General features: G+C 44.0%; 1 long non-coding RNA gene across 1 annotated transcript; it reads left to right on the top strand.

Moving 5' to 3' along the window:
- The first annotated feature begins 470 nt into the window (after window positions 1-470).
- LOC120976865 (uncharacterized) lies at window positions 471-2,069 on the top strand. Its single transcript, XR_005773459.1, has 2 exons — window positions 471-1,436; window positions 1,511-2,069. It is a non-coding gene; the product is annotated as an uncharacterized lncRNA (long non-coding RNA).
- The last annotated feature ends 5,342 nt before the right edge of the window (window positions 2,070-7,411 follow it).

The following is a 7,411-nucleotide window of genomic DNA, read 5'->3' as shown; positions in this document are numbered from 1 at the left end:
TATAATGGGAGAAAATTCATCTTGTGGGGAACCAAGAACAAGAAAATCAGTAGGGTGTTTTATTTTCCCACACAAGACTTCGACATCTCGAACAATCCCAAGTGGTGTGATGGTGTCTCTATTAGCAAGTTTAATAGTAACATCTATGTCTTCTATTTCAGCGGGTGCTATGTCATTCATAATTTCTTGATATAAGGTAAAAGGAATAGCACTCACGCTAGCACCTATGTCACATAAACCATGATAACAGTGATCACCAGTTTTAACTAAGACATCAGGCATGCCAATAGCGGGTCTATGTTTATCCTTTTTATCGGGTTTGGCAATTCTAGCAGCTTCATCATGGAAGTAAATAACATGCCCATCTATATTTTCTTCCAGGAGATCCTTATTAACCAAGGCAACACTAGGTCTATCTTGATTTGTTCAGCTGGTTTAGGTGTTTTGATATAACTTTTATTGACCACAGTTGAAACTTTAGCATGTTCCTTCATCCTAAAAGGGAGCCCCACGAGAGCAACCCCGCCGCCGGCCATCATGCCCCAGCCCACCTCGCACCGCCACTGCCCTTCCCGCGCCGCCCAACTCTCCCCTACGCCGGATCCATGGCGGCCACAGCCCTCCCGCGCCGCCCAACTCTCCCCTACACCGGATCCATGGCGGCCACGGCCCTCCCGCGCCACCCAACTCTCCCCTACGCCGGATCCATGGTGGCCACGGCCCTCCCGCGCCGCCCATCCTCTCCAACACCGGATCAATGGAGGCCACAACCCCTCCCGCACACTGCCGGCGATGGATCCAGGCACTACCGCCAGGCCTCGCAAGGACGGCGATGAATCGGACCTCCACCCCCACCCCGCTAATGGCCGACGATGGATCTGTGCACCATCTTCACCCGCCACGCTGCCCCTCGCCGGCGACAGAGCAAGCGGCTCCACTTCGGTATAGGCTCCGGCGCCGCCCTTCCCCGACCGAATCAAGCTGCTGCTGCTGCCTCTCATCTTCTTCGGGCTTGCCTCCCATGGCCTTCCCACGTGCTCTGTCTCCTCGCCGGCGGCCGTGCCCACCACCTCTCCGTGGCCCCTCTTTGGTTCTCCTCCTGCTAGCAAGCCGGCTCAGGCAGCACGCTCCAGCCATGGTGAGCCTCCCGCGTGTGCCTGTGTAGTGCACGGTCCCTCGAGGTGTAGTGCGGCGGTGTGCGTGCACCCCAGCTCAAAGCAATAGTGCAGTAATGGGGAAGGAAGCGCAGGTGGTGGTACACGGTGAGCTCGAGGTCGCTGACGGCCTCCCTCTGCCCTTGCGCGTGTGATGCAGTGTGGAACCAAGGCCAGCTCTTCACTGACCCCCTTCATCATATTCCGGTGAGGTACCGGCCCATACATGATATGCAGTACTGACGGCGACGCCGTGCAGTTCCCCGTGCGAATCCCGTCCAGGTTTGGTGCTGTTCAGAAGCATTTCTACTGCTTTCAGAAGAAAAAAATGATGAGTTGTTTTCGACACAGTGCAGTTCAGACGCTCATTGAGGACTTGCAGCTCGCCCGTGAGTGGCTCGTGGTCCGCGCAGCTCGGGCATGCAGTCAACTATTGGTTCCTCCACCTGTTGCGCCGTCCTCCACGGTACAGTCCACACGGCCAGAGTTTGCCACAACCCACAACTCCAGCGGGGGGTAAAAGAGTGTTTGCAGGATTGGCACATGTACTTCCGGCAAGGCGGCAACGCATCCATGCAAGTTTTTTTCTTCCGTGTCTTTGTACAGCTCGGCGGTGTGGCAGTGTGCACCTCAAGTGGTTCATCTCGTGTGTGTGTGTGTGCAGGCCGGCGTTGGTCATCTATGTTGCCGTGATTTGGTGGCTGTCGACTATGTATGGTTGTACAGTGCGGTCAAGCGATGTGTGCGGTTTAGCCTCACGAGTGTTGCAGTTTCGTTCACCATGGCCGTTTGGTTTGTGCTGTTCGCTGGGTCTTGCTATTTTTTATTCTGTTTGATTAATGGCTTGTTATGTAAAACGTGCAAAGTTTGTTTCGTAATTGTTGGAAAACTCAATATAGTTCTTCTGCCAAACTACATGGTTCATTGTAAGAATTGAAAAGGAGAAAGGATTGTGTGACAAAAAAATGTTTGACTAATGATGCAGCTCATTATATATGGTTTGGTGGTTCGCTCCATAAAAGAAAAACGATAAGGAAGCTCATTCTTGGTAGTGTCGCGGTTCACTTATGCCTGCCTGATTTAATTGACTCGATTCTTATTAAAAGCATCTCAAAAGAAGCTCGCTTTCTTATTAGATGTAGTTCATTGCACAGTCCCTGCGGTCCACTCGACCGGTCTACGCACATAAAAAATATAGAGTTTGGAAAAAACTCACGCGGTTCACTTTCGGTAGTGTCGCGGCCCGTTTACGGTAGTCTCGAGGTTCACTTTTCATAGTATTGCGGTTCACCAACGCTTGACATGAAGTGCACTCCACCTCGTTTAGGAAAATTTACGTCCCACAAAAAAAACCATGCAGTGCACTTGTCTGTCCGATGAAGTGCGGGTTTTAGTCTAAAGAAGTGCACTCCACCTCGTTTGGGAAAAATTACGTCCCACAAAAAAGAAATCATGCAGTGCACTTGTCTGTCCAATGAAGTGCAGTTTTTAGTCTAAATAAGTGCGGTTTTCTGTCTGATGCAGTACGACCCATTTACGGTAGTCTCGAGGTTCACTTTTCATAGTCTTGCGGTTCACCAACACTCGACATGAAGTGCACTCCACCTCGTTTAGGAAAATTTACGTCCCACAAAAAGAAATCATGCAGTGCACTTGTTTGTCTAATGAAGTGCAGTTTTTAGTCTAAAAGAAGTGCGGTTTTCTGTCTGACGCAGTACATACGACGATTTTGGTGTCGCGAAAAAACAGAGTGTCCGCATTTCGTTAAAATCAAAATTGCTCCTAAACCGTAAGGAATCAGAGAGAATGTTCTACATAAAAAAGTTGCGCCTCATTGATATCTTTCCAACGGCGTATAATTTGAATCATTTCGACCAACGGTTTGTAAAATTTTTGCGAAAAATGGCCGCTGCCTCACGTCGTCAGCCGCACGATTTTTAAAATTAACTAAAAATCGTAAGGAATCTGAAAAACATTTCAACATATGAAAGTTGCGCCTTGTCCGTAGCTTTCCAACGGCGTATCATACGCCTCATTTCGACAAAAGTTTAGAAAAATGGAGCAAAAACAGTACCAAAAATTTAAAAAAAATTGAAAAACAGAATTCCGTGATTTAGTAAATTTGAAATTGCTCTTAAACCACAACGAATTAGAGAAAATAATAGATATGAAAGAGATGCGTCTCGACGATATCCTTCCAACGGCGTATCCTTTGCTTCATTACGACGAGCGGTTTAGAAGAAATCGTGAAAAAACGCTCGCTGCCACTCGTCATGGGCCGCACCATTTTCAAAACTGCTCTTAAACCGTGTGGAATCTCGAAAAGTGTTCAACATGTAAAATTAGCGCCTAATCCATAGCTTTTGAACGGTATATTACACGCCTCGTTCCGATTAATGGTTAAAAAACTAGAGCAAAAAAGGTACCAAAAAACACAGCATGCAGTTTTTTGCGACGGTAAGTTCACTCGTGTGAGTACTGCAGCACACTTGGTTCAAACAATGACGTGCACTTGCGTTGAGAATGCAGTGCGGAAGTGTTATCAGAATAGTTATTTTGCTAATATTACCAGAATAGACCGGCTGTATATATAGGACAAATATTTCCTACAAGCAGTGGTAGTTACCACCACTTGCGTTTTGTATGTTGTATGTAGTATCTGTCGAAATCAAGAGTATGTACGTGTAGTATGTAGTATATAACAATGTTTAGGTAGTATATATATTACTGTTTTGGTAGTATATATATCATATTTTGAGTATACTCTTTTATACATACAAATATGTACCTATTTTGCAAATGTAACAAAAACTATGGGCTCATATGTAATTTTTTCATGTAACTTGCTTTGAAATATCTTAGATATATTAAATAAACATATTGAGAATGATAAACTAGTATATATACTACTTCATGATAGTATATGAGACATGTGGGGTAACTACCACCGGGTGGTAGGATGTATTTTCTCTCTCTCTCTCTCTATATATATATACACACGTATATATATATTATATATATATATATATATATATATATATATATATATATATATAAAATTCTGATCACCATGCATAGGATAATTTTTTTGGTGAAACTCCAATTTCAATCGATTCCAATTCCGTTGTTCTATCATACCCGAAGGAATTTCATATTGAATATTTTCAGTAGGTGCAGTAGGTTGAGGGGTAACTAATTGTGGTTCCGGTCGAGGTGAAGATACCCCGAACAAACCCCTCAAAGGATTGTTCTCCATAGTAACAAGTGACAATAAATTTCAGCACGTAGTAATAATTTTTCCTTACTGATTTCCACTTACTAAGAGCGCTTCACTCCCCGGCAACGGCGCCAGAAAAGAGCCTTGATGACCCACAAGTATAGGGGATCAATTGCATCCTTTTCGATAAGTAAGAGTGTCGAACCCAATGAGGAGCAGAAGGAAATGACAAGTGGTTTTCAGCAAGGTAATGTATGCAAGCGCTGAAATTGTAAGTAACAGAGTAGTTTGATAGCAAGATAATTTGTAACGAGCAAGTAAAAATAGTAGTAACAAAGGTGCAGCAAGGTAGCCCAATCCTTTGGAGGCAAAGGACAGGCCAAAACGGTTTCTTATAATAAGCAAAGCGTTCATGAGGGTACACGGGAATTTCATCTAGTCACATTCATCATGTTGGTTCGATTCATGTTCGCTACTTTGATAATTTGATATGTGGGTGGACCGGTGCTTAGGTGTTGTTCTTACTTGAACAAACCTCCTACTTATGATTAACCCCCCTGCAAGCATCCGCAACTACGAGAAAAGTATTAAGAATAAATTTTAACCATAGCATTAAACTTTTGGATCCAATCGGTCCCTTACGAAATAGCGCATAAACTAGGGTTTAAGCTTCTGCCACCCTCGCAACCCATCATCTAATTACTACTCCACAATGCATTCCCTTAGGCCCAAATATAGTGAAGTGTCATGTAGTCGACGTTCACATGACACCACTAAGGGAATCACAACATACATACTATCAAAATATCAAACACATATCAAGTTCACATGATTACTTGCCACAAGATTTCTCTCGTGACCTCAAGAACAAAAGTAACTACTCACAAATGATAATCATGCTCAAGATCAGAGGGGTATTAAATAGCATATTGGATCTGAACATACAATCTTCCACCAAATAAACCATATAGTAATCAACTACAAGATGTAATCAACACTACTAGTCACCCACAAGTACCAATCTGATGTTCCGGTACAAAGATTGAACACAAGATATGAACTAGGGTTTGAGAGGAGATGGTGATGTTGAAGATGTTTATGGAGATTTCCCTCCCCAAGATGGGAGAGTTGTTGGTGATGATGATGACGATGATTTCCCCCTCCGGGAGGGAAGTTTCCCAGGCAGAATCGTTCCGCCGGAGGGCAAAAGTGCTCCTACCCAAGTTCCACCTCGAGACGGAGGTGTTCCGTCCTGAAAGTCTTCTCCTCATTTTTTTCTAGGTCGAAATGACTTATATACCAGAAGATGGGCACCGGAGGTGGGCTGGGCTGAGCACAACCCACCAGGGCGCGCCTGGGTGCTCACCACGTGGGCCCTCTCCGGTAGTTATTTGCTCTGGTATTTCTTATATATTCCATAAAAATTCCTCGTGAAGTTTCAACTCATTTGGAGTTGTGCAGAATAGGTAGCCTGACGTAGCTTTTTCAAGTCCAGATTTCCAGCTTCCGGAATTCTCCCTCTTTGTGTGGACCTTGCAAATTATGAGAGAAAAGGCATTAGAATTACTCAAAAAAGCATTATTATGCATAAAAACATTATAAATAACAGTAGATAAACATGATGCAAAATGGACGTATCATTCACTGTCATAAGATTTTGTGAAAAGAGTTGGGTCAAGTGAACCGGGTTTGAAGCCCTTTTTTGGAACACCTTCAAGGTGTCATACCAAGCCCTAGGGGCTTTCTTGAGGCCATAGAGAGTCTTGTTGAGTCTGGAGACTTTGTTAGGATGCTTTGGATCTTCAAAACTTGGGGGTTAAGCAACATATACTTCTTCCTCAAGCTTATCATTGAGGAATGCACTTTTTACATCCATTTGATATAAGAGGATATCATGATGGTTAGCATATGCAAGAAGTATATGAATAGCTTCAAGCCTAGAAACAGGTGCAAATGTTTCATCGAATCAATTCCTTCAACCTTTATGTAGCCATGTCCTACAAGATGGGCCATATTCCTCACCACTTGGCCATTTCATCTTGTTTGTTGTGGTAGATCCACTTAGTGCCGATGATATTGTGCTTGCGTGGATCAGGACACTTGACAAGCTCCCACACGTTGTTGAGCTCTGATGCAATTCTTCTTGCATGGCTTGAATCCACTCAGGCTCTAGAAATGCTTCATCAACTTTGGTGGGCTCTAAGATAGAGACAAAGGCATAGTGCCCACAAAAGTTAGCTAATTGAGAAGCTTTTGAGCGAGTGAGGGGACCTGCTCCATTGATTTTTCGAGGATTATCTCAATTTTCACTTCATTTGCATCTCGATGATGTACTAGTCCAGTGCCTTATTGTTGTTGATGATTTTCCTCAGGTTCAGGAATTTCTTCACGACGAGGAATGATCACTTCATCAACAGCTATTTCTTCACTAGGCATAATTTCACCACTGCCCATTAACTTGATGGATCCCTCAAGAGGCATTTCATCTAGCACAAGAGGCAGGTGCTCTCTTTGCGAGTCGTTAGTTTCATTGAACTGCACATCTACAGTTTCAACAACCTTGTTGTGGTTGGTGTTGAAGACTATGTAGGTTTATGAGTCCTTGCCATAACCAAGCGTAAAACCCTCATGTGCTTTCGTCCAAATTTAGAATTGTGATGAGGATCTCTGATCCAACATTTAGCACCGAAGATTTGAAATAACTCACATTGGGTTTCTTGTTAGTAATAAGCTCATATGATGTCTTCTTGAAGAATTTGTGAAGATATACTCGGTTGATGATGTGGCATGAAGTACCAATTGCTTCGGGCCACTAGCGATGGGGAGTCTTGTATTCGTCAAGCATTGTGTGAGCCATCTCGATGAGTGTTCTGTTCTTGCGCTTCACAACTCCATTCTGCTGAGGTGTGTAGGGAGCATAGAGCTCATGAGTGATTCCAAGTTTTGTCATCATAGTCACCCCAGACATGTATTCTTGAACTCAGTGCCGTTGTCGATTCTGATGTGCTTGATCTTAACGCCATAATTCGTCATGGCCCGG

This window comes from Aegilops tauschii, chromosome 3, assembly GCF_002575655.3.
Source record: "Aegilops tauschii subsp. strangulata cultivar AL8/78 chromosome 3, Aet v6.0, whole genome shotgun sequence".
Lineage (NCBI taxonomy): Eukaryota > Viridiplantae > Streptophyta > Magnoliopsida > Poales > Poaceae > Aegilops > Aegilops tauschii.
Note: the sequence above shows the minus strand (reverse complement) of the source record. Positions and strands in the feature narration are given on the sequence as shown.